The sequence below is a fragment of the Periplaneta americana genome, chromosome 13, assembly GCF_040183065.1.
Source record: "Periplaneta americana isolate PAMFEO1 chromosome 13, P.americana_PAMFEO1_priV1, whole genome shotgun sequence".
NCBI classification, from domain to species: Eukaryota; Metazoa; Arthropoda; class Insecta; order Blattodea; family Blattidae; genus Periplaneta; species Periplaneta americana.
Window position 1 is genome coordinate 84,019,465 of NC_091129.1, and position 27,218 is coordinate 84,046,682.

Genomic DNA, 27,218 nt, shown 5'->3' on the forward strand with positions numbered 1-27,218 from the left:
TTTAAATTCCTCATATAGTAGAGGAAGTGTTATAAATATGGAATACCATTTTTTTCTCCTGTTGGAACTTACATATTTTGAATATTGAACGAAAAGTATCGTCCTGTTTGTTACTGAATGTCCCTGTCAATGGTACACTGGACGTTCGTAAGATATTATAAAATGATTGAAAAAATAATAATTTCCTCAAAATCTAACATATTTCCTACATAAAATTCGGGATACAAATATGGAATACTATTAACAAATTACAAGATTAGCAAAATTTCAAAGTCAAAATGGCCTCTACTAAGGAAAGCACAGAACAAGCATTCAGCATCTACATTAGAAGATGTTTTCCCAACAATAATACTGAATCCAGATGAATCGTCTCTCACGTCTTTTCTCGAACTTGTTTTAGAGCTTCTTGCATTGTCTTTTCATTCCACTGTTTTCTAAGTTTGTTGGAATGTGAGGTTTTTCCTCCTCCTATAAGTGTCAACACTAGTAACAAACAGAAAACCAGGGTATAAACATGTAATACTAATAACACTAGTATTATTTGTGACACATTAATACTTTGTCATAACCTCAACACATATAATTTAAGAACGAAATCAGTTAAACAGTCGGCCTGTGTAGCGTAGTCGGTATAGCGTTGGTCTTCTGTGCACAGAGGGTTTGATCCCGGCCCAAATCCATGGCATTTAAGTATGCTTAAATGCGACAGGTTCATGTCAGTAGATTTACTGGCATGTAAAAGAACTCGTACGGGACGAAAATCCGGTACACCGGCGACGCTGATACAATATCAGCAGTCAAATTTCAATTAAACATGCATTGCTATAAACGTAGATTATTTCTCTTTGAGAATATCATTAATATTTCGAACATTTAAGAATAACAATGTATAATCAAGAGAAGAATTTACCGCCAAAATTTTCACTTTCCTCGAAAACGCAATAATGATAGCTATAAATGTTTCAACAGTTCAGCTTCTATCTGCAAACAAACGCATTCCAGCGAAATAGAGTATCAGTGCGTAGTAATTTGAAAGACTTCCTCTAGAGTACAACACGTCTCAGGTCGTATATCATACTATATTTTGTACCTCTATTTCATATTTGTACAACTCATGCATTTTGTCAAGACACTCCCCCACTCCTTGTATAGAGCTGCGCACGAGATCGGATGAGTCTACTTACGAATTATAGGGGAATGGGTTAGTTTTTGCCTTGAATTGGGTAGACACACGCCCGACCTTCCCTTCTACCCTTACCCCCTCCACAGAAACGTTGTTCCAGTACTGCACATCGCGAGTGTCTTGAAAAAATGCATGTGCTGTAAAACTTCCTCTAATAAAATTTAAAGAGTCTCTCTCGTTCGGAAACATTAGATTCTTCCGCTATTTTTTTTTTTTCGTATTTGATATATATATAAGGGCCAATCGAAAAGTCTTTGTCCCTATTTTTTCAGTCATAATAACAAACATACAAGGAAATCAAAATACGGCAGTGTTCTAAGTAGGCCTACCTTCGACTATTCTTCCACATAATCACCACTGCCTTTCAGTGTTTTGTCTCATCGCACCACTAGTTTGGGGATGCCAAAACAATGAACAATGTAACTTATTTCTCCTCCATGACATCAGGACTTATGTGGCAAACAGGACAGTCACCCAAATGCAGCCAATCGGATGGAGATTATGGATCATCCATCGTATAGTCCAGACTTCGCCCCCCAGTGATTACCACGTGTTCAGTCCACTGAATATGTTCCTGGCACGCCTGAGGTTCATTTCCGACGACGACGCGAAGACCGCTGCCCGGCTGTGGTTCCGCGATCGACAGACCGAATTCTACAATAGCTGTATCTCCAAACTAGTAGTGCGATGGGACAAATGCATGAACTACGGTGGTTACTATGTGGAAGAATAGTCAACGGTACTTAGAACACTGGTTGTATTTTGATTTTCCTACATGTTTATTAATGATGCTGAAGAAAATTGGAGCAAAGACTTTTCGATTCGCCTTCATAATATACTATTCGTATCGTAGTTTGGTTTTTACTTGAAATGTGACCTTCGGATATTCTTCTAGAAATGTAGAAATATATCAACTTTGGAAATATATAAGGTATGATTCTCGAGACATCTATCTAGAGATGTAGTTGTGATACATCTCTTAAATTACTCAAAAATGGAATTATTTCAAAATTGAACGGTTCGGAACCATAGTGGGCCAAGTGCCATTTACTAAAACCATATAAAACAAGGGTTAAAATGAAGTTATTACCATAATTCAATGGAAATATATAGCAAGTAATATAAAGTATACACATTAAAACTAAATGATATGTCAATCTTCATTGAACTATGGTATTCACTTAACTTTAACCCTTGCTTTTTCCGTTTTTAATAAATGGCGCTTGGCCCACTATGACTCTGAGCCCTTCAATTTCACTTTGGCTAAAATTCACTTGATTTCGTTCGTGTTTTCTGAACAATCGTCATTATTTTGTTTCATCTTGAATTGAGAAGGTCAGTGTGAACGAAGTGAAACAAGTGGCGCCCTGGCTAGGAGCTTACATAATGATTAAGATGTGACCCAAGAACCCTTGCAAGAATGCGATTATCATCGTATTCCTTTTCTTCCTTCTTTCTCCCTCCCATTCATTTCTCTTCATCACGATCATTAACAATCATCATTATAAACATGTACACTATCGTTCAACAGCTTAACGCATTTTCTGTTGCACAATTTTTAATGTTCTATATCACAACCTTTCTCACAGCTCAAATATCCTTGCAGATTTTTTTCCGTATCGTCCTATTTTCCTTTATATATTTTTCTGTCTATCAGTCTGTCTGACTCCCTGTTTGTCTGCCTCCCTCTCTTTGTCCGTATTTCTTATCTATCTCCATAAAAACTTATTGAAACTACATAATCCGTCTAAACTCTCCTATTTAGCTAATGTATCCTAATTCAATCTAAGCCAGGGAGGGGAACAGTCCTTATCATAGAGCTTATCCTCTCCCATTAGTTGCTATTATATGTAGGTACTCATGATTAGTGCTCTGTTTACAATATGAGTTTCCCGTCCCTGATTAATCTATCTTAATCTAATCTAGTCATTTAAAGTAAATAAACAAGTGGTATTCAATCTAGGGTACGCATACCCGCAAGACTACGCGGAGATGTTTCTAAGGGTACGCATCCCACTGACTACGTATGTAAAGATGCTGACATATTTATTTTATTATACTTGTTCATAATTATTGCAGTTTACATATTTCCTTTCACAGTATCAATTCTTGTTTTCCCTTGCTTTAATAACGTTTTACATACAGTAATTCATTACTATTATTACCTGTACTGCATCAATAGCTACTGTATGCATAATAGTAGTAGTAGTAGTAGTGGTAGTGGTAGTGGTAGTGGTAGTGGTAGTGGTAGTGGTAGTGGTAGTAGTTCATTTTACATATAACATTAATCACAGTCTTTTCTTATTTCTTATATAATTGCAATGCAGTTTGGGAGTACGAAGGTTTAAAAAAAAATGTATTTTTAAGTACGTTAACAGGAAAGATGGAATACCACTGATCTAACCTATCCTAATCTAAACTATTCTAATCTAATGCATTTTAATATAATCTAATCTATCGCGCTGCTCTGTGTTTGTCTATCTGCCTGACTGTTTCTCTGTCTATCCATCTGTTTTATTCTGTCTGCCCCTCTGTCTCGCCTATCCGTGTGCCTGCCAACTGCCCGTATGTCCATCTTCCCTCATCCTACTTACCTGCTTCTCTATATATGTATCTATTTCCTATTTCCCTACCTATCTGCCTTTGTACATATCTGTCTGCCTGTTTACCAATCTCTCTGTCGGCCGGTCTGTCTTTCGACTCATCTGTCTGTCGGCTAGTCTGTCTGTCTATGCTAACGTAATCCAATATAAGCAATGTAATGTAAATTTTAATGAACCTAATTTGCATTCAAGTATTTATCCGTTGTGAGATTTCATACTGTTCGTTAATTACTGAAATCCCATATTTTTGGCGCAATCACTATTCTAACATCGCCAAGTCTCCAAGCGCTGTAAGTTCATCAGCAAGCAGAGAGATCGCCTAATATGAGAATTATAATGGTCATATGGCTATGGTTAGAAAATTTCAAGCATAGTTGAATTTATCGATTTAGCAATAATAATAATAATAATAATAATAATAATAATAATAATAATAATAATAGTAATAATCATCATCATCATCATCATCTAGAAGCTGCAGCGTGTTGATATGTTCTTATAACTCGATTAATGAATCTGGTTTCCCTGTCTCGTCAGTGGATATATTCTTTTCTTTCCTCTTGCAAGATATTTAAATAATATTTGTTTAAGTACTTGAAGATGGATTCATTAATCGAATATGATCGGAGTATGATTAATGAATATCTGGCCTGTAAATTGATTTATGTAATGGTTCAGCATAAATTATATATTTTCAATTCGCCAATATTCGCGTCTCAATCAAAGTTTCTGTATATAAAATTTATGCAATAATGTACTAATTTAAAATTCTTGCTACACAGCCTGCCAAGTGTTTTCCCTCTCGATCTCAGATTCAATTAACATTTTACTCGGAACTTTTTTTAATTGCGTCATTAATATTTACATCCATAAATGAACAGAGTGCTGCTCGGCACGGCTTCCTTCCGTTAATGGATATTTAATCAAAAGTTGTTTTCTTGTGCATTATATTACAGTGATCTTTGTTCAGTTTTTTAAAGAAAGCTCTCATTAAGATTTCAAATTGGAATTGTTAAGGTTATAACATAATTCGAAACGTAATCTCTTATTTTAAGCTGAGTTTACTTAGTTATAAGGATCTTCGCAGTTAATGAATTGTTACAGACTAAAGTTTTATTCCTCTAAGAATAATTATAAGATTTAACGCTGACTGGGATATGCTGATATAGGTTCAAGTATTTCTTGAGTACAGATGTTCTTGTCACTGCCTTCAATTGCGCTTTTTCTCAGGAAGATACGAATCAGAAAATATTTCCAAGGTTTAGGAAATGCTTACTTCAGGACTTCTACGGTCCTCAAAACGGACCAGACCACCGCCACCGATATCTGTCCTATTTTTTGTTTCTGTAAAGTCAATATTGGGAACATTAGAAAAACTCATCGAACTATAACATGATTTCATCCTTGATCAAAATCCAGGTTAATTTTAAGAACGATTTGTTGTTTCCCAAATGTTAAGTTCCTAAGATTAAATATTTTGCATTAATTAAAAACTGAATGTATTTGCAATGGTGATTTTATAATAGTCATTTATGCAACAAGTGCATAATCTTGGTGATTATGGCATATCTTTCATTTTTCAAGAGTTGAAACAAAAACAAAATTCATTAGCCTCATTAGAACAAATGAGGGCCAGAATAATACAATTATAGATGTTGTTTAATCCCAGCAATATTAACGGAGAGGGGGAGTACTTTGTGCCCACCTTTTCTAACATATTTTTTAAATATGTAACTGATATAATAAAAATTTAAACATATTATTTATTGTCAGTTATGGTTCCTTCTGTCTTATTAGTTATTGTTTAATCGTTTTCACCAATAGTTTTACCAAAGTACAAATATACAAATATAGTCTATTATGTTAAGCCTTGATTTTTCTGAACCGACGCAAGCGACGTGCGAAGTGCGAGGCCCGCCTCGCACAAATCCGGACTACACGAGAGATAGTGAGTGGTTTCTATACTTTCGAGGTGCGCAGACCTCGCATCTCGCAGACATAGAAACCACTCACTATCTCTTGTGTAGTCCGGATTTGGGGGAGGCGGGCCTCGCACCTCTCCCGTCGCATGCGTCGGTTCAGAAAAACCAAGGCTTATGGTGGACAAAAAATATTCCCGCCTTGTTCTAGTAAATGCTCGAAAATATACAATGACATTTCGTCTCTTTTATTATTAGTGTATACTATTTTCTGATTAATAATGCCCTATAATTGTTCACAATTAAGCATTCTAATAGTAAAACTGTTCAATATGTGAGGACGGTTGTGAAGAAAGTGATACGTAACATTTTCCAGACTTGAATAAATTCAAGAAAAAATTGTTCCACAATTCAAGTCACACAGAGTTTGTGTGCACCCAAAGTTGGGTTTCTGGTGCCTTGTCAGCCCACTTGAGTTGTATGGATATAAAGGAAAAAAAATTGGGACGATGTCAGGGTAGTTCCTGGATAGCTCAGTCGGTAGAGCATTCGTGCGCTAAGCGAAAGGTCCCGGGATCGATACCCTGCCCCGGAACAATTTTTCCTTGAAATTATTCAATTCTGCTTCACAGGGAAGTTTACTTGAAAGCCACATTTGCATAATATATACGTCACTGTAGATACGTTAACAGAAAACCACAATTCAAGTCCTACAGAGTTTGTGTGCACTGAAAGTTTGGTTATTGGCGCCTTGTCAGCCCCCTTGAGTTGTGTGACTATAAAGGGGAAAAAATTGGGACGGTGTCGGGTGTAGTTCCTGGGTAGCTCAGTCGGTAGAGCATTCGTGCGCTAAGCTAAGTGTCCCAGGATCGTTACCCAGCTACAGAAGAATTTTTCCTGGAAATTATTCCAGTCTGCTTCACAGGGAGCTTTACCTGAATGCCAGATTTCCATATTTCCTAACTGTTATATTGAGGAAATTGTTAGAAAATATACAATGACATTTCAATTCTTTTGTTATAGTACATAATTATATACTATTTGCTGATTGCAAATGTTAAAAAATTGTTCAAAATTAAACATTTTTGTTGTAGTCACAAAATATCCCCCCCCCCCCAGTTGGTGCTGCATGTTATTGAAAATATCTTGGTATTGCAAGGGTTAAAATACTTAAAATATTTAGATAAAATTCAAAATTCAAATCTGAATTCAACGATGAGAGCTATTATTATTATTATTATTATTATTATTATTATTATTATTATTATTAGAGGAAAGTGCCCTAAGCCGTACTCCTCCCCCTAAAGCGGACCCCCGGTCTCCTGGCTCTGCATTCTCCAGAATTCTAGCAGAACTAAGTGTAAATAGTAGTTTAGGCTTCTACCACTCTGTAGCGGAGCACACACTTCGCCAGCTTCACTTATTGCTTATCAGTTCGCAATTACGTGTTTTGACAGTGGAAAAAGTTTTTACTCTGTGCTACATTTTTCGTTTTTTCTCCTTGATATTGGCAAGTAAGCCACTTGACCTATGTATATATATATATATATATATATATATATATATATATATATATATATATATATATATTCTGAAATTGTAAGGTTTAAGGTTATTTCTTGTCATTAAACTGTTTAATTTAGATGTTTGGTTAAAAATCTATTAAGTTAACAAAATGTTGGCTATAGTGGCGTAAACCGGATCCCCTTCAGTTGCCTAAACCGGACCCCTTATTTTTTCATGTTTAAAGTCTACCTGTATTTGTACACACTCTTATTCTCTTGGAATTCTGTTCCAAATTTCAAGAGGATAATGGGGAAGGAAGAAACAATCTTTACAGCGTACCATTCAGTGTGGATCCAAATGAACTCCTTCACTCAGTGGTTTCGACACTTCATCGAGTTTGCCAATCCTACAAAGGAAAAACCTGTGCTGTTGCTCTTGGATGGCCACTTTAGCCACACACAGAATATTGATCTCATCAACTTGGCAAAAACAAATCATGTTACCATTGTGTCGCTGCCACCTCACTCTTCACACAAACTACAACCTTCGGACAAAACTTTCATGGGTCCCCTCAAAGTTCACTACAGCAAGGAAATTAGGCAGTGGTTAAGGCACAATGAACGTGCTGTCAGTGGACGTGCTGTCACTACAGCAGGAAATCAGAGCTTTCCAGAGAAAGAGAAGAATGTGATGTGAACAAACCCCAAGTTATTTGGCCCAAATCTACCATCAACATCTTCGGCAGGTCAGGGTGTTTCTCAGTCATCAGCTACACTTGAGGATCCTCAGGGTTCCACGTCTTATAAGACGTTTGACATCACTCCCATTCCAAAATTAAAAAAAGAGGTTCTCGAATAGGGGGCGAAAGCCCTGTAGTTCTTCGGTCATCACATCTGCGTCTTATAAAACCCAATTGGTGGAAGCTAAAAAAGCTAAAGAAGCCATGGAAGCTGAACAACAAGCATGGAATCGTGCTCAAGGACGCAAGAGCAATCGCGGCCAGGTACATGGTTCAGCAGTACAGCCTTCAAGAAAAGGGAAAGGGCTCGTGAAAAGCGTCTAAATTTTGAGAAAAATGTGAAAGAATCAAGCACTGAAGATGAAAACAACGTGACCTCTGGAATATATGAATTGGATATTTTCTCAGGAGATTCCTTATCCAAAGATGATGCATGGTGTGTGTGTTTTGTGACATTAAATTTTCGGAGGATTCTAAAGGGGAAATTTGGGTCATGTGCGCTATGTGCTGGGGCTGAAAAGGTCATGAACATCTGCGATTTTTGTCGCTAAACGATTTAATTCTGTTGTACGTTTTGTGTATCTTTTTTATTACATCCTATATCTCTCTTTAAAAACTAAAACCTGTAATTGTAATATTATACTTATACTTTGTAACTAGATTATTTTTTCTCTCATTTAATACCTTTTTACAAATTTGTTTAGTGTTATTTTGATTATTTTTACAAGGGGTCCGATTTCGGCAACTATTTTTCAAATCGCCAAAGTGTAAGCTTATTGAAAATAATTTTTTTTCATACTAATTTTTAATTATATGTTCTAAAAGTAAAATGTAAATGGTGCATAACATTATAAAGTAAATATTACATGCCTTTAAAACATAAGTTTTTACTATTTTATATTTTTTTTAATCAAAAACAAAATGGGGGTCCGGTTTTGGGCACTTTCCTCTATTAAAGTTGATAAGTCCACGAAAAATTGCGGAAAAAAAATCAAATAAGATTGACTTAGTACCAAACATAGATAATAATAAAACTTAATTAAAAGTTTATATTTCTTATTCTCAGCTGTTGTCTGGTTACGGTTTGTTTACTTCTACTGTTGTTCTCTCGAGATGCCTGATTTGTGTACAAGGGGCAAGTCACGCAGTTTCCATGGTGATGTCAATTCCTCCGCATTTATATGTTACAATTCTGAGTCTTCTTTGCTAACAGCCAATCTATGCGGCAAGACGTTACAATTCCACAGCCTATTGAAGCGAATACTTCCTACCGGAAATCGTAATTGATGCTTTCATTCCTATGACAACATACGAGTAGTAACAAGCCGTTTGCAATGGCCATTACATGTCAAGTTTATTTAGTTGGAAATATCATGAAAACATACTCGTACTTATATAAACATTATGATTATAAAGGTCTTCCACATAGACTGATGGTACAAATATGATATTTGTATGGTTCCGGTTAACAATTCAAGAGCTTCTATTGCAAAAACAACCTTTGTAAAGAAAAAAGTATTTGAGTTAAGAGTAGGAAACTGTGTTCAGTTCTATATTTATAGATTTAGGATTAAATTTGACTTTATCTGATACCGAACGATTAATACTATTATAGAGTTAATAATAATTGTCCTACTTATGAGAGTTATTCTATAATGCTTCAACATTTCCATTTTACTAGTTTGCAAATTAGACGAAAATGTCAATCTTTAAACTTTCTTTATAAAAGTATTAACAGTAAGTTGGACTGTATTGGTTTATTTTATTGTATAGCATTATATCGTCGTTATTTCTGCAATAACTCCTATGTGTAAAATATAAAATTGTTCAGCTGCAAGAAAAAACACATTCATTTATTCTATGGCAGTAGTACATAGGAGACTGTGAATTCTTAAATTTTCGAAAGAAAGAAATATAATTACATATAGGAGATTTTATTATTTGCTGTATCACTACTTAAGTTATTTAATAGACCAAAAATATGAAAATCGATAAATATGTCACATAGGAGTTATTGCAGGAACAACGACGATATGCACCTAAGGTTAATACAAAATTTCGAAATTTATATTTCATACCAAGAGCAAATACTGGATATCACAAAAATTTGCCAGTTTAGATTAGATTAGATTAGATTAGATTAGATTAGATTAGATTTATTTATTTAACCTGGTAGAGATAAGGCCGTCAGGCCTTCTCTGCCCCTCTACCAGTTTACCCTGTATGATTATAACACCTAAAAGGAAAATGAGTGGATACAATTCGAAGCTGTCGAGAATGTATCGCATCTAGCCCAAGGATAATGAACAGACAAACCCTGGTCCTTCAGGTTGTGATTGTGCAGTAGGTTGGTTCCCTCTTACAAATTAAATAGCCGGACTGGTGATGTTGACGTGAGAAATGAATAAAAATGTAAATAAATTAATTAATAAGGAAGTAAATAAATCAATTTGTTCTCTGGACGTTGACAAATTCACTACGAAAATTTAAAAAAGCGTAATTACATGTATAATAATAGCCTATATAGCTAATATTAATCCCTTTGTGAAAAACATTTCTCAGGAGACACTTTCCCGACGTATGGGAACCCGTAGACTGGAACGAGTGCGAAAATGTTGCAGTTGGGGTTTTTCTCGGAGCTTTCCCGTTAGGCATCTACATAATACTGTCATGATCCTCCTATCATTACAATTTTATATCGTTCACAATAGTGGGTGGGCACCGGTCCTGTACAACATATTCAACATTATCTGCTTTTCAAATACGAAAGGCGTTATTTTAAATGTGGAATGACGTAGATGCGACCATATAATCGTAGCGATGCAATCTGACCTACTTTTTGTGGCGACACGACTGTCGCTAGCTCGAGTCACATGCACATGCACGGGCCTGCACGCATTAGCGACTGTTCAGTCGCACTTTAGCACTTTAGTGTACATTTCCTGACGGTATCGTTTACAATAATTCCGATGTATATGTTTGACCACAAATGAAACAGAAACGATGGCCCCGTAATTAGTGTGTTTGACACTGACAGAATCATAGAGATAAAAAGACAATCTCTTTATAATAATAATAATAATAATAATAATAATAATAATAATAATAATAATAATAATAATAATAGACTTATTTCAATTTAAATCTTCCAATAAGTGTAAAATTGTCCTCTCATTAAACTTTACAATGAAGTGGGCGTCCTTTTGCTTTGAAAAGGAACAAAAATCGACAACGCAAGTAGATTAAATGAAATCCATGCTGGTACTACAAATGTGAACGGCTATTCGTAGGTCGTAGTGCGTGCATCACAATTCATTTCTGGTACAGCGATTTTTCTGCCGCGGCGACAAGTAATGGCAAGAATGGTATGCCTTAGAGCAAGACGTTAGGGCGCGAGATGTGTTATAATTAGACAGCGGAAAAAAAAAGTCATTCGGATGTGAAGGTAACAACAACGCGAATAGTTTGTCTCGTCAGAGGGTTGTTGTTTACGTAAACACAGTAGGCATACTAGAGGCGCGTGCAGGTAAGAACTGTTTTCGAATCGATGATTCAGAAGGTGCCTGATATTTTGTGTACTTTTCTATAAACCCTTTAAAGTGAGGATTGTCCAACGTTTTGAATGGAATATTGCAATTTATCATCATTCGACACAAATCCTAGCAAAAGTCATATTTCATATTTGAGACGGAATTTGAATTTGACCCTTATTTTCTTCTAACATAGAGCAGCATTTTTCATGTGTTTCTGTGTATTACTACAGTCTAGTAGGCTATATACAGTCACGAAGCTCAATATATACTAAATGTGCATCCATAGATAGTTGCTAACCACTAGGATCGCTACTATCGCCTCATTACAGACAATACGAAATAGCACTTGCACAGTCTATTGTTCCTAATATCCTCATAAACTCAAGCTTCGTGACTGTATTTTCTAGACTGTGGTATTACACTGATGTTCTATAGATTGTTTTGTTATATTTTTTAATGCACACGTACATAACAGACATTTAATTATTTCTCAGTATCACTACTAAAAATGTGGACACCATATTCCTGCATTAAAGAATACACCCTATGATTTTTAACATTTGTCTTCGGCACTATGATCACTTCACCGAACACAAATGAATAATATGTTTACGTATCTCAATGTTCTCTGTTCACATACGGACGAGGACAGACTGAAAACGCAGAGTGGCAGTTGTTTTCGGTGTTCGCGTGGTGCTCTCTGCGGACGGTACCGTGTTGTAGCTACTTGGGAAGCGTGCACACCTCATGCCATAGTCTATGCGTACAGTACTTGTAAACCGTAAACATGACTTTTATTTGACTTTTTATCCGCTGTCTAGTTATGATTGTTTTATTGTAACAGTTAATGATTTTGTTGAACTGGGTATGATTATAATTTCGTTAACATTGTATCGTTATATTGATCATGTGGTAATCCGAAAAAATCTCAACATTAGTGCAGTAATTCGAACCAAGATCCACTGAATGTATAACTTTAAAAAGTACCACTTGCATCTGAAAAGAGGTTAGGTTTCTTCCATTCCTTGCTGAGGAAAAGATCTTGAGTAAGTTACCGTGTGAAACAGAATTTGTGTCAACTCGTGTTCGCATGGAGGGGCTGCAACCAGCGCAGCGTGGAGGACAGGCAGGTGTGCCGCCCCGTCTTCACGCCAGGCTCGCAGGGCGGGCCTGCCCTTGCTGTTATTTATGAAAACAGAACGCCTATTTGCCAGTAATATAAAAATGGAAATCTGACGGCGTAGCGTGATCGCATTTTAACGAGCTGGCGCCTCTGACCATCGTTCGCTGCGTACTCTACGAATCCGGGGTAATAAACATGTTGAGAGAGAGAGAGAGAGAGAGAGAGAGAGAGAGAGAGAGAGAGAGAGAGAGAGAGAGAGAGAAAGATATTGGGCGAGTCACGTAGCTGGCAAAGAACTGCAGCGCAATTAACGCTTGAAGACGTCGTATAAACATTGTAATAAAAATTAAAGTAACAGTTAATAAATTGACTCAAAAGATCACAGAAATGAGAATACAAAATTGTATGAAGTAAGAAATATTATTCGTTTTCGTCGTCAAATGAACATATCAACATGTAACATATCTTGCCATATAAAGCCTTGGTTTTTCTGAATCGGGGCATGCGACGAAGGAGGTGAGAGGCCCGCCTCGCACAAATCCGGACTACACGAGAGATAGTGAGTGGTTTATATGACTGTGAGGTGCGAAAACCTCGCATCTCGCAGTTATAGAAACCTCTCACTGTGTCTTGTTTAGTCTGGATTTGTACGAAGCGGGCCACGCACGTCGCATATGTCGGTTCAGAAAGACCAAGGCTTAACATAACAAATAACTTATGATTATTTTAAAAATGTATTTAATGAAATGGAAACATTACGACAAAACCCTTATAGAATAGAATAGAATAGAATAGAATAGAATAGAATAGAATAGAATAGAATAGATTGTTTTATTTTCTCTGGCAGAGTTAAGGCCATAAGGCCTTCTCTTCCACTCAACCAGCCTTAATCAATACAATAGTGACAAACATGTTTAAATTATGAATAGTTACAATGCAATAAAGATTCTCCAGCAATATTCTACAGTTAAATTTTAACGACAAGTACAAGTTTATTTAATTTGAGATGAAGCCTATAGGAAAGAGTATTAACTTAATTTCAGAGCTAATATAATTCAATTCAGTCTATAGGTAACATGTAAAGAATTATAATTAAGTTGAGATAGCTATTTTGTTAAATAATGAGAATTAATTTATTAGTAGTTTACTAGAACTATATTACAGAGAGCAAAATATAAATCTTAAATATAGCCTATTGCTACAATGAGAATAATATTATGGTAATGAGATTTTACCATTGGAGGTTTTTGTATTCTATTTAGAGAAAATAATGGTGATAATAAGAATGTACAGATGTTACTTTCATTACAAGTAACAAATATTAATCAGTAATGAATTTGTTAAGTAAGAATTTATGTAATTTTAACCTAAATGAATTTCTTGTCCAACAAACTCTTATGTCATTAAGAAGCGAGTTCCAATTTCTAGCAACTGAAACTCTGTAGGAGGAAGAATATAAAGATGTCTCGTGGCAGGATATAATGAGTAAATTGTTGTGATGAGACGTGGTACTTAGTTGATGACATGCGGATGAATTTTGAAAATAATATCTTCTGACATATGAGTACTTGTTCATTAACATCACAGGAGATTTTCAATGTGATTTTCATTCACTATGACGTATCTTTCTGCCCTATTCTTTACGGAATAACGTTTTGTTATCCTCTTTTTACTTCATTTCCGGTATAATATTGTATAAGTTACCCAACAAGAAATAAGCAAAGAGCTCACATTAGAAGATATGATATTTTTATAAAACCATTTCACGGCCCTGGTTTGTAAAGCATTTTATTTTATGACTCATGTTTATTCGACTTTTTATGAAAACTCTAAGAATATTGATAGCATTGTTTCAATGGAGATCACATTGAAAATCTCTTATGATGTTAATGAACAAGTACTTACATTAAACATCTAATATGATGTTAATGAACAAGTACTCACATTGAACATCTAATATGATGTTAATGAACAGATACTCAAATTGAACATCTTGTATGAAGTTAATGAACAGATATTGAAATTCAACATCCTGTATGATGTTAATGAACAAGTACTCACATTGAACACCTAATGTGATGTTAATGAACAGATACTCAAATTGAACATCTCATATGAAGTTAATGAACAGATACTGAAATTCAACATATTGTATGATGTTAATGAACAAGTACTCACATTGAACATCTCATATGATGTTAATGAACAAATACTCAAATTCAACGGCTCGTATTATATTAATGAACAAGTACTCGCATTGAGTATGTCATAGGATGTTAATGAACAAATACTCGAATTGAACATCTCGTATTATGTTAATGAACAAATACTCACATTGAACATCTCATATGATGTTAATGAACAAATACTCAAATTCAATGGCTCGTATTATGTTAATGAACAAGTACTCGCATTGAATATGTCATATGATGTTAATGAACAAATACTTAAATTGAACATCTCGTTTGATGTTAATGAACAAGTACCCACATTGAACATCATATGATGTTAATGAACTAATACTCAAATTCAACGGCTCGTATTATGTTAATGAACAAGTACTCGCATTGATCATCTCATATGATGTTAATGAACAAATACTCGAATTGAACATCTCGTATGATGTTAATGAACAAGTACTCACATTGAACATCTCATATGATGTTAATGAACAAATACTCAAATTGAACATCTCGTATTATGTTAATGAACAAGTACTCGCATTAAACATGCCATATGATGTTAATGAACAAATATTCAAATTCAACATCTCGTATGATGTTAATGAATAAGTACTCACATTGAATATCTCATATGATGTTAATGAACAAATACTCAAATTGAACATCTCGTATTATGTTAATGAACAAGTACTCGCATTAAACATGCCATATGATGTTAATGAACAAATATTCAAATTGAACGGATCGTATTATTAATGAACAAGTACTCGCATTGAACATCTCATATGATAATGAACAAATACTGAAACTGAACATCTCGTATTATGTTAATGAACAAGTACTCACATTGAATATCTCATATGATGTTAATGAACATATACTCAAATTCAACGGCTCGTATCATGTTAATGAACAGGTACTCAAATTGAACATCTCGTATGATGTTAATGAACAAATACTCAAATTCAACGGCTCGTATTATGGTAATGAACAAGTACTCGCATTGAATATCTCATATGATGTTAATGAACAAGTACTCACATTGAATATCTCATATGATGCTAATGAACAAATACTCAAATTGAACAGCTCGTATTATGTTAATGAACAAGTACTCGCATTAAACATGCCATATGATGTTAATGAACAAATATTCAAATTGAACGTCTCGTATTATTAATGAACAAGTACTCGCATTGAACATCTCATATGATAATGAACAAATACTGAAATTGAACATCTCGTATTATGTTAATGAACAAGTACTCACATTGAACATCTCATATGATGTTAATGAACAAATACTCAAATTCAACGGCTCGTATTATGTTAATGAACAAGTACTCGCATTGAATATCTCATATGATGTTAATGAACAAATACTCAAATTCAACGGCTCGTATTATGTTAATGAACAAGTACTCGCATTGAATATCTCATATGATGTTAATGAACAAATACTCGAATTGAACATCTCGTATGATGTTAATGAACAAGTACTCACATTGAACATCTCATATGATGTTAATGAACAAATACTCAAATTGAACACCTCGTATTATGTTAATGAACAAGTACTTGCATTGAACATCTCATATGATAATGAACAAATACTGAAATTGAACATCTCGTATTATGTTAATGAACAAGTACTCACATTGAACATGTCGTATGATGTTAATGAACAAATACTCAAAGTGAACATATCGTATGATGTTAATGAACAAGTACTCATATTGAACATCTCGTATGATGTTAATTAACAAATACTGAAATTGAACACCTCGTATTATGTTAATGAACAAATACTCGCGTTGAACATCTCGTATGATGTTAATGAACAAGTACTCACATTGAACATCTCATATGATATTGATGAACAAATATTCATATCTCGAAAGATATTAATTTTAAGGCCTAAGATGAATATCACCATCCCTGAAACTATGGAGTGCTTTTTAACACCCTGCATAAACGAATAATATCGTTCTCCATTGGATTAATATACTAAAGTAGATACTTTAGGTGAAGTTGGTATATATGTCTCAATACCTGGAGTCGTAAATCATGGTGCAGATTTGCAAAACGCTGGCATGAACATTTTTTATAAGAATATAAGGGTGCTATTCATAGACATTTCGCTAGCCCGGGCTACGAGCGTGCTAAACAGGATTCATATCATATTATATCGCTGACAGTGGTTTATGAATACGAAAAACCTTAGTTCGCTGATCATCCACCGAAAGCCCGCGCTAAGAATGTCTATGAATACAGCCCTAAGAGACTCGGGATTTAATACTTTTGTCACGAAGAAGTGATGATGATGATTATGATGATGATGATGATAAAAAATGTAACTCTTTTATTACCTTGGTCATTCCTAACAATTTTTGAGATACGGGACTCAGAATAACAAATTTACTAAATTTGTAAACAAAACTTATTTAGCCTATTAAAAATTCAATAACGCAAATCTGGAAAGTTCAAAACCGTCCACGTTTGAAGTTATATAAACTGTCACTAGACCAATTCTCTGTTGGTTGCGAAGCCTGAGAAATTAGTAAAAGGATTAAATACGTATAACAACAGAGAAAATAAGATTTATGAGACATATAGCAGGTTATATAATACGGGGCTGCCAAATACATTATGCAAAAATGAAATACAAACACGAATCCTGTCTGAAACTAAATATAAGCTTAGATGCAAAACATAGGATATTTTGTGTCGGTGATACACTTACGCGGATTAATGTTCATGAATCCTCGTTGGACAGTAAGGGGTTTGATGTCGAAGATGGTTGTGTATTCTGGGGATAAACTGACTTAAAAACGCATGCCTCAACGCGAAAAAATAAAAAATTGGCGGTTGTACCCTACACATGCGCTTGACATCGAACTAGCTACTGTCAGGTACTTTTGTGCTTCGGTTATCGATGTCAGTTTTCACATGTTGGCTATTGGTTGTAGCATACTTTTTGGGATATCAGCTAAAGTTCTGTACTTTTTAATCGTCGAACTTTCCTGGAGGGTACAGATTTTTAAAGACGTATCCACGACAAAAAGGAAATGGATAAAACGTGTCAGAATAATTTACCTGAGAGAAACCAAAAGAGACTCCTGCGTTACCGTTCAAGACATAGTTTGGCTTAAATTAGATAAAAGCAGAAATTTACATTCACTTCGGCTTCTTTTCGAAATATTGAACTGTTCTATTCCTTCGTTCCTGTCGTCTCGCTTCACTTGTCTTTCTTCCCACCATAATCTGAACACACGCTCTCGCCATGAAACAATACTAACAATATCATCCCATGGCACCTCCTCATACTCATCCTCTTTCACAATACTCCTGCCAAGAATCTAGAATTCACTATCTGTTAGCATCAGCGACTATCGAAATAAAATTGAATTCAAACACAAACTTACTAGGCACTTGGTCAGTAAGAGACTCGTTCAGACATGGTTTTTTTAAATAGTTCTCTCATTCTAGCACAACATATTTCAATATCCGGTAATTTCATCACTATATAATTTTATTAATATCGGTTAAATTTTTACTTCAGTAACTTTTAGAATAAATTGTCTAGACTTAATTAATCAGGTGATCTTTCGGTACTTTTAATGTTGTTACTGTAATTGTAAATTTAATATTGTTTACAATTGTAATTGTATTCTTCATATTGTAGTTGTAATCCCACATTCATACTTATTAGGAATCAAAAGTAATACTTTAAACTTAATAAAATCGTATCTCAACTACAGAAATAAGATAACGAAAATTCGCTATTATTCAAGTGAACCTTCAATATAGGTGTTCCCCGAGGCACAGTTATTGGCCCTATTCTATTCTTAATATATATTAATGGCTTATTAAAATTGACTTACAACATTACAGTGGTATTCATCATTCTTATGCATATGATACAGTTTTACTTTTTGGTGGAAGAACCTAGTATGATACACATAATAATTCAAATAATGGAGTTAAATTAATAAAAAAAAAATATTTGTCATAAATTATCTTTCTGTTAACGAAAATAAAACCATAATTATTCCATTCTCATTATCTGAAAAAAAATAAATAAAAACGTCCTAGATCTACAGGTATATAAAGTATTAAATTGCAGAACTCTGATTGTTTCCTTATACATTGTAAATGTCCGATTATTAAAGAGTCCTCTGAAGTTAAATATTTTGGCATAATTTTCGACGAACATTTAAAGTGGAACTACTGTAACATATTAATTACCTTTCTAATAAATTCCTTAAAATAATATATTACTGTATTCTGTTTTATTGAAGAATTACTTGTCAATAAGTTTATTACACGCAATATACTTAACATTATTTCAATCTGTCATTATGTGTGGGATTATAGGATGGAGTAACTTATTTAAAACTACAGTAATTTTAATCTACTTTATTATAAAACAAAATAATTAAAATACGTCTTCATAAACCTACTGATTTTCCATTTCAAAAATTGTTTTTAGATTGTAATGTTCTTAAAAGAGGACAAATTTATTATATTGTATTAAAAAAATTATACATAAAAATCGAAATATCTTTGAATTCTATTCTCATAGTTATGAAACAAAAGGTATGAATTCTTTAAGATTGTTTGAACCAAATTACAACACTGCTACAATGTTTAATCATAGTAGTAAATTAGGCCCAAGAATATATAACAAATTTATATTTAAATATCTAATCTTGTCAATTCTAATAGTTCTAGTATTAAATTTAAAAAGTTATGTATGAATTTTATAAACAATGAAAAATTGTAAATTTAAATTTACATATTTTCATTGTGTAGTAGACATAAAATAAATTGTATTATATAGACTACTTCTTAATTTAAAATCAGAAATCTGCCCCTGAGCACGAATTCTATTCTTTCAGGATTCAGCTAAAATTTACATTTTATTTTACAAGTATTAGCAAAATAAAATAAATAAATATTGCAGTTGGTAAAAGGGGAAGAGAAGGCCTGATGACCTTATGTCTACAAGATTGGATAAATAAATAAATAAATAAATAAATAAATAAATAAATAAATAAATAAATAAAAAATAAATAAGTATATAAATAAGTAAATAAATAAATAATTAGACGATCAATTGGTCGATGGACAAAGAGATTAATCTGGATTTTAATAGGCAACATGACCTTTAAAATTCAGTTATCCGGAAAATGGTGATTTTTATAAACGTCGTACATACCCTCTTTAAGTAAGTTATTCCATAAAGAAATAGAACAGATATAATGTTTAAAATCCTGTACCTTAATATAATTCCCCTTGCACCCTCCGTCATAAGCTCAAGTCTGTACTTTAATCTCCTCCCTTACAAGTCCCTCGCCTGCTAGGCGGAGACGATGCTAGTGCAACTTCTGACACTGATTACACCTTATTAGCACCTTTCGGCACCTTAATTGCGAGTTATCTGTCCATCACACCCAATTAAGCCGCTTCCCTTTGTCCAGCAAACTATCGAAGCAGCGTTGCGGATGACTGCACTTCATGCTTCAGTGGGGCGAGAGGGATCTTAAGGCGCATTCCACTCAAATTAGTGATTTTAACACGGACGACCTTACCTCGGTCAGGTGGCGGCTCCCACAAGAGGTTTCATTCTACTGAACAAAGCCAGTGCGGCGTAGCTTCCTGGAGTACTTCTTTAACCCCAGATTTTGTAATTGGAACAGTACACCATTGTTTATGATGAGTGAAGTCTTATAGCCTACATCCTGAATATATTTGTTTCTCTTTTTTTTTTAAGTATTTGTGAAATTATGATCTACATAAATATGTCTCGTCTGACCGAGTGGGCGTTCGATAAATATCTGACTGAAACTACTTCACTTCCCAGCAGACTGAAGAACGAACTGATGCAACGATTTACATTCACTCACCAAAAGAACTCATTTATGGCCGATTACTCGTACAATAATTTATTATACTTAGGTCTCGCAAGCAGAGGTTACCGGCGACAGGAATGCGAACGAAACAATTCAATAAGGAAAAGCAGGCGACAGGAAAGGTTACGACAATGATATCAAAGCAAGCGCATTTTTCTGACCTTGACGTCGTGCGCGGGCAGCAAGCGCTAAGTATGGAAAGAGGAAGGGTTGTGTAGCTATATGAATAAGCAAACTGTTGGATTAAGAAAACAGTGGTGCACAAACTTCAAACGGAACGTGAAATTTTATGTCGTTATTTTATATGGCTTCTTTCTGTTTAATATTATCTATATTGTCTGTAAAACAAAAGTACTAACACTGATTTCTTAATATTGCACTTGTGTTTTAAATATTAATAAGATAATAGAGAGTTAAGAAGGAATATTCACTTAAATTCCATAGTAGTATAAATTATACTGTACAAAGTGAATGAAACACATCATTCATAAAGAAAGCGATATTCCAAAGAAAGAGCTTGAGTATGACATGGTAAGTTGGAATTTATATTGACGGTATCTATAGCTTTACAAAAGTAATCAATAAACTAATCAAAATAATATTAGGCCTACAGTACAAAGCAAAGTTACATGGGCACTGTATATGTTTTAAGTGTAACTAATTTTACATAACAAAACTCTTATCTCATTATGCTTTTAAGGTGATATTTGTGAGCAACTTCCTATCATCATAATATTAAATTATTTTCTCGAAATGTGCTGAAGCTATAGAGCTGACATTTTTACAACACATGGGCACATATCTTTTGCTTATGATGTAACAGTAGTTGCTTTGTTAATTCATTTCCTTACAAAGGATTTCCATGCGAATATTTTCAACATTTTCTATACACTATCTTCAGTAATACGTATATACGGTATATTAGATTTACGAAAACATTCTGTAAGGCTACTAAATAAGAAGGCCTGTACCTGAAAATTTCACTTTTCAATACGAAAAGTTGAGAAAATATTTCTTTTTAATAAACAAAATCAAACTTGTGAAAAATGAGCATTAAAATTAAAACTTACATTCTCATAATGCACTTATACTTCTCAGGAAAAACTAAAAATTAACATGGATACAATTTTAATAATTTCTCTTCCCTTTATATATTGAATCAGTGCTGGCCATCCTGAATATAGCTCGACCAAGCGGCATATACTACCTCTTTCGTTCGTCTCTTTCCTTTCCGTTGAAAAAATCTAACCAACAATACTAAAGTCTTTAAATAAAAAGGTAAACAAATTAATAAAGGGGTAGGAAAAATAATTCAACTAAAGCGTTCAGGCTCTCCTGAGCTGTAAAGCGCGCGCTTGCTCCCTTGGGCATCAATTGACATAGGCTACCTGGGTTACGAGATAACTTGAATGATATTCAAGAGTACAGTCCGAAGAGAAACGACATCGATAGAATCAGTCTTGCATTGTGATAGTTACATTACGGTTTTAGTTTCAATTCCACTGCATGTGAATATGTGTCTTTATTTTATTATGTAGTGATGGAGCGTTCTCCTCGCTGAGTATCATTATTTTATTCGTAAATATAATGTTGCGCGTTTAATTCACTTCGAATTTTCCTCTTGCTACGCTCTTCATTTCCACAAGCGATGTCCCCATCTGATCATCTTCTTGGAAAAGGCAGTACTTCCATCGGCCCGCATCTCTCGCTCCCTCGGCGTGCCTACATACACACGTCAAAACAGACAGTAACGCCACCACTGTTTCAGTAATCGTTCCTTGCGCGAACTATAAGTATCAATTAAAGATAATGAGTCTGTAAACATTATAGACTAAATAAGTTTCTCGAGAATTTAGTAAGCTTAATGATTCCTTAGTCCAATCACTAAATTAACTAAATTATGGTTTATTTAACGACGCTCGCAACTGCCGAGGTTATATCAGCGTCGCCGGTGTGTCCGAATTTTGTCCTACAACAGTTCTTTTACATGCCAGTAAATCTACTGACAAGAGCCTGTTGCATTTAAGCACACTTCAATGTCATCCACCTGGGTCGGGATCGAACCCGCAACCTCGAACACAGGGGGCCAGCGCTATACCGACTGCGCTACCCAGGCCGATTCCATTCACTAGCTTAACCTCTCGATGTTGAGGTGGATACAGAACCCGTGATTCTTCTTACACGTACAGAACTATCGAAAGTTTTCAGTTGTTTGCATTGAAATAACAAAACCTAACAAAAGCTACTACAGTGCGTTCGCTTACATAATGTAGGTGAACCGGGCGTTGAGCGACTGGCATGAAGGCCATGCAACACGCGGGAAACCGTCTCGCGCACGGTCGGCAGATCAGTTCAGTTCCTCAGTTGACGTTAGATTGCGTGTTATTATTCTGATTGTGTTAGTGAAGTCTTTAGGTTTAGGAGTGATTGTGTTGACGTTAAATTGCATGTAATTATTCTGATTGTGTTAGTGAAGTCTTTAGATTTAGGAATGTTTGTGTTGCTTTAAGTTCTTTTCTTGATTGTAAATAATTATTCCTCAAAGTCAGAAATGTTAATGATATACAGTATATTCCTAAATAGAGATAATCTACGTTTATAGAAATGTATGTTTAATTGATTTCGTTTTTAAACTATGATATGTTTCGAGGTTAAGACCTACATCATCAGTGTGTCACAAATATGAAATACTAGTATTATTAGTATTCCATCGTTATACTCTGGTTTTCTATTTCGTTACTAGTTTTGGCACCTGTAGGAGGAGGAAAAACCTCACCTTCCAACAAAGGCAACCCGGGAAGTTCTAAAATAAGTTCGAGAAAAGACATGAGAGACGATTCATCTGAATTCAGTATTACGGGTTGAAAAACACCTTATAATGAAGACGCTGAATGCTTGTTCTGTGCTTTCTATGGTAGAGGCCATTTTGATTTTGAAATTTTGTTAACATTGTAATTTAATTGTATTCCACATTTGTACCTCCATTTTAATGAAGGAAATATGTTAGATTTTGAGGAAATTATTTTTTTTTAATATTTTATAACATCTTACGAACGTCTAAATCCGGTGTACCATTGGCAGTGACATTCAGCAATAAACAGGACTATGCTTTACGTCAGCGGTGTCCAAACCTCGAGCTGCAGTGATTACATGCAACAGACAGCCTATGAAGTAAGGAGACGGAGGAAAGGTACTTGGCATGAACACTACAACCAGTGGTGGTTCCTGTACTAACATCTTGATCAATCCCGCGGATAAAAATCTTAAGTTTTTCTGTATCAGTAATGTAACTGCTGTCATCAAGAGCCAGTGAATAATATACGATTTTTCTTGCTTCTTTTTTTAACCTTCTTCTTGAATATAACCAGAAATTTTTTAATTCTTCTATCGATATTTGGTCGAGAAATTCGTAGTTTTTCAAAATTAAACATTTCTTATGGACAAGTTATTTAAGCTATTTTAATCATTACTCTTTTGAAAAAATCTATTTTATTAAAAGGCTTTAGAGTACGAGATATTTCAAACACCATTAGGTAGCTGACTTCCTTACATTCATTTATCTCATCTTTATCTTCCTGGCAATGATTTAAGACATGTCACTTCCTGGCGTTTAACAGTTCGTTGGTACATAGTATTGAATCAGTTTTTCTATAATAATATTATTAAATGAATAAATAGTTAGCGTCATCTAAAGATTAAGAAGATTAAAATTGAGATAAGACCTAATAATTTTATTCTTTTAGAGATAAAATCTAAAAATATCGATATTCATGCACGTACAGAAGAATTATAGAAAAACATACTTAGTGGTCGGTAATAATAATAATAATAATAATAATAATAATAATAATAATAATAATAATAATAATAATAATAATAATACATTATTCAGCGTGGAAATGTGTCTAGATACTCCTAATTGAACCGTTGAACAAAGTAAACATATTACAATTTGTACGATAGAAAAAAAAATAGTTCTCATTCTTTACGAAACCACCTCTTACTGCTTGTTGAGACAGAGTTTCTAGAGCGACATAATACCATCACTGCTTGCCTCCAGTACGTAACAAACACACAGCAATGTACAGGAAACTTCTCGTACCCCTGTGATTAGCCTACACGATGTAATCGCGACACCCGCTTTGGTCACCGCTGCTTTACGTTCAGTATTTAAAACATGTAGGTTCCGAAAGGAAAAAAAACAAAATCGTATTCCATATTTGTAACTCTTCCTCTAGTATATAATTTCGTTTTTATATAATGTACGTTTCTAAATATGTTCCTGTTTCTTTTAAATTTAGTCGTAAGTTTTGGATTGTTATGTAATTTTCTTGGAGCTTTTTGTAGTACTGTAAATGTTGTTAGAAAGTAAGTACTCGCATATAATCTCTATCATTGATGCGATTCATGCAAGAGCTCTCTTGATTAGAATAGCTGCATCACGATTCCTTGCGCATTAAATCCAAGACGTGAAACACGCTGCTATAGGAGGCGGCGATGGATCCCGTGTGACCAGGGCGTTAGAGGGGAACCCCAGGCTTTGATCGGAGTTGCCCGACTAAACGCAGTCGTCATTGACGAGCGGTTGGCTTTGTTCTTTGCCTCGTACTTGCCCTGTTACCTAACACACCTGTTATAGACTTCCACCGCCTCACCCGTGGACCCCTCCTAATTACAATTTGATTGGAAACATCAATTCCAATATCACCCCTCTCTCCACCTCCGTAACCCCCACCTTGTCGCTCAACGCTCTTGTTAATTCACGGTTGTGGATAATTTGTAGTATGCAAACTGACATCCGCTAGGCATTATTTAAAAAAAAAAGTGCTTGTGCAGGCCATGCATGTAATGGGAGGGGAATACGATGCGTGCTACATGGTCAGTCGGTTATACCATTTTTGTGGACAAGAGGAACAAAAAATATATGTATATAGCTAGCAGAGGGGGGAAAAAAAGAGAGAAACAGTAGGTTGCAGTCAACCGTGAACATTCACGCGCAAGCAGTAGCATGCCCAATTTAACTAATCAGTGTCATCGTTTTGGTGCGAACGACATACAGTGAAAACCTTTGTTTTAGGGGCGAAGAGCAGAGAGGGTGCGTGCAACCAGTCTGTTTTCTGTATTATCAGCTGAATTGTTGTGCCGAGTGCATAAGGGTTGGCTAAAAAAAATTACGCATGCACGTACTGTTCGATGTGGCACATACAGATAATTTATGTAACATAGATCGTCCAATATGTTCCAAGCCAATAACAGCCAAATCGTGTCACAGAATCTCTGAGCTCTATACTGATGATCATAACTATGAACTAACTTCACACAGTGTATAGAAAATCGTGACTAAAGAGCTCTCATTGGTTTCCATGGCATATTAATTATTATTTTTGTTTTAAATGTTTAATTATGCTGAAACACAAAACAGACAGTGATAATTAACTGTGAAGTTACTCAGGGGTGTCCTATATCACTGTTAACTCTTAACATTCACGAGCATGTAGACCATCTCCATCTTCTCATTCAAATTGGGAGGTAAATTGAAGCTCAAATAAGTTTATTTTGAATAATAATGCACAAACATATTTATTATGCGCTAATGATCAGATAATATTAATAAGAACTGAAGAAAGACTGCAAAGAGAAATTTTGAAATAATTGAAGAAAGCATAGAATAAAATATATAAATTTCTGTAGATAAAATACAAAATCTGTCCTTTAAATGGCTAGATATAGCTAAAGCGAAAATAATAATAGACGGAACAATTTTACAGCAGGTTAATACTTTTAACTATGTGGGATACCTACTTCTGAAAATGATAAAGATTTAACAGTAAAATAAGTGAATGAAAGTTAGTTATATGCGTGAAACAATGACATTAAAATGGAACTGACAAATATTCATATTACAGGACAAAATAGCTGGATCATGTCAATACAATGAGTGACATTATTATTATTATTATTATTATTATTATTATTATTATTATTATCCAATAAAAAATCTATAATATTCCTAACTTATAGATCAAGACGATGTAGGTCTACTGGTAAACCTACAAAACTTTGGATCGAACTATTTGATCCTTCATGAGGGTCAAACAAATTTATTGGCTTTAATCCATATTTGCCAGATCGTGATGATAAATTATACTTAAACAGCTTTCAAATGGCCTCAAAGTGAAGGGCAACGGGAGTATAAAATTCAGTGTCAGCTTCTCAAATATGGCATTCCCGGGTTGAAAACCATTGGCTCGGTGACTCGTTATTCAGCTACGTGATGATAAAGTTAAATTGATACAAAACTAGTAAGGAAAACACTAGAATTTTATTGTTTCTTAAATTACAGCTAATATCCAAAGTGCCTTCCGTTCACCTACAAAGTTAATACCCTTGTCTCATAAAATTTCGCACTCTTTTCAACATCTCTGGAGTACCCTGGATTGTTTGGCTGCTGCCATGATTCTGTGCCAGATCTCTCGTCGATTGCCGTGTTGAAACTAAAATTACCCATATAGAA

General features: G+C 34.5%; 1 protein-coding gene across 1 annotated transcript in view; it reads left to right on the plus strand.

The window, feature by feature from the left end:
• LOC138711638 (opioid-binding protein/cell adhesion molecule homolog) overlaps positions 1-27,218 on the plus strand; it is a 357,054-nt gene that overhangs the window by 238,080 nt on the left and 91,756 nt on the right. The window lies entirely within an intron of this gene.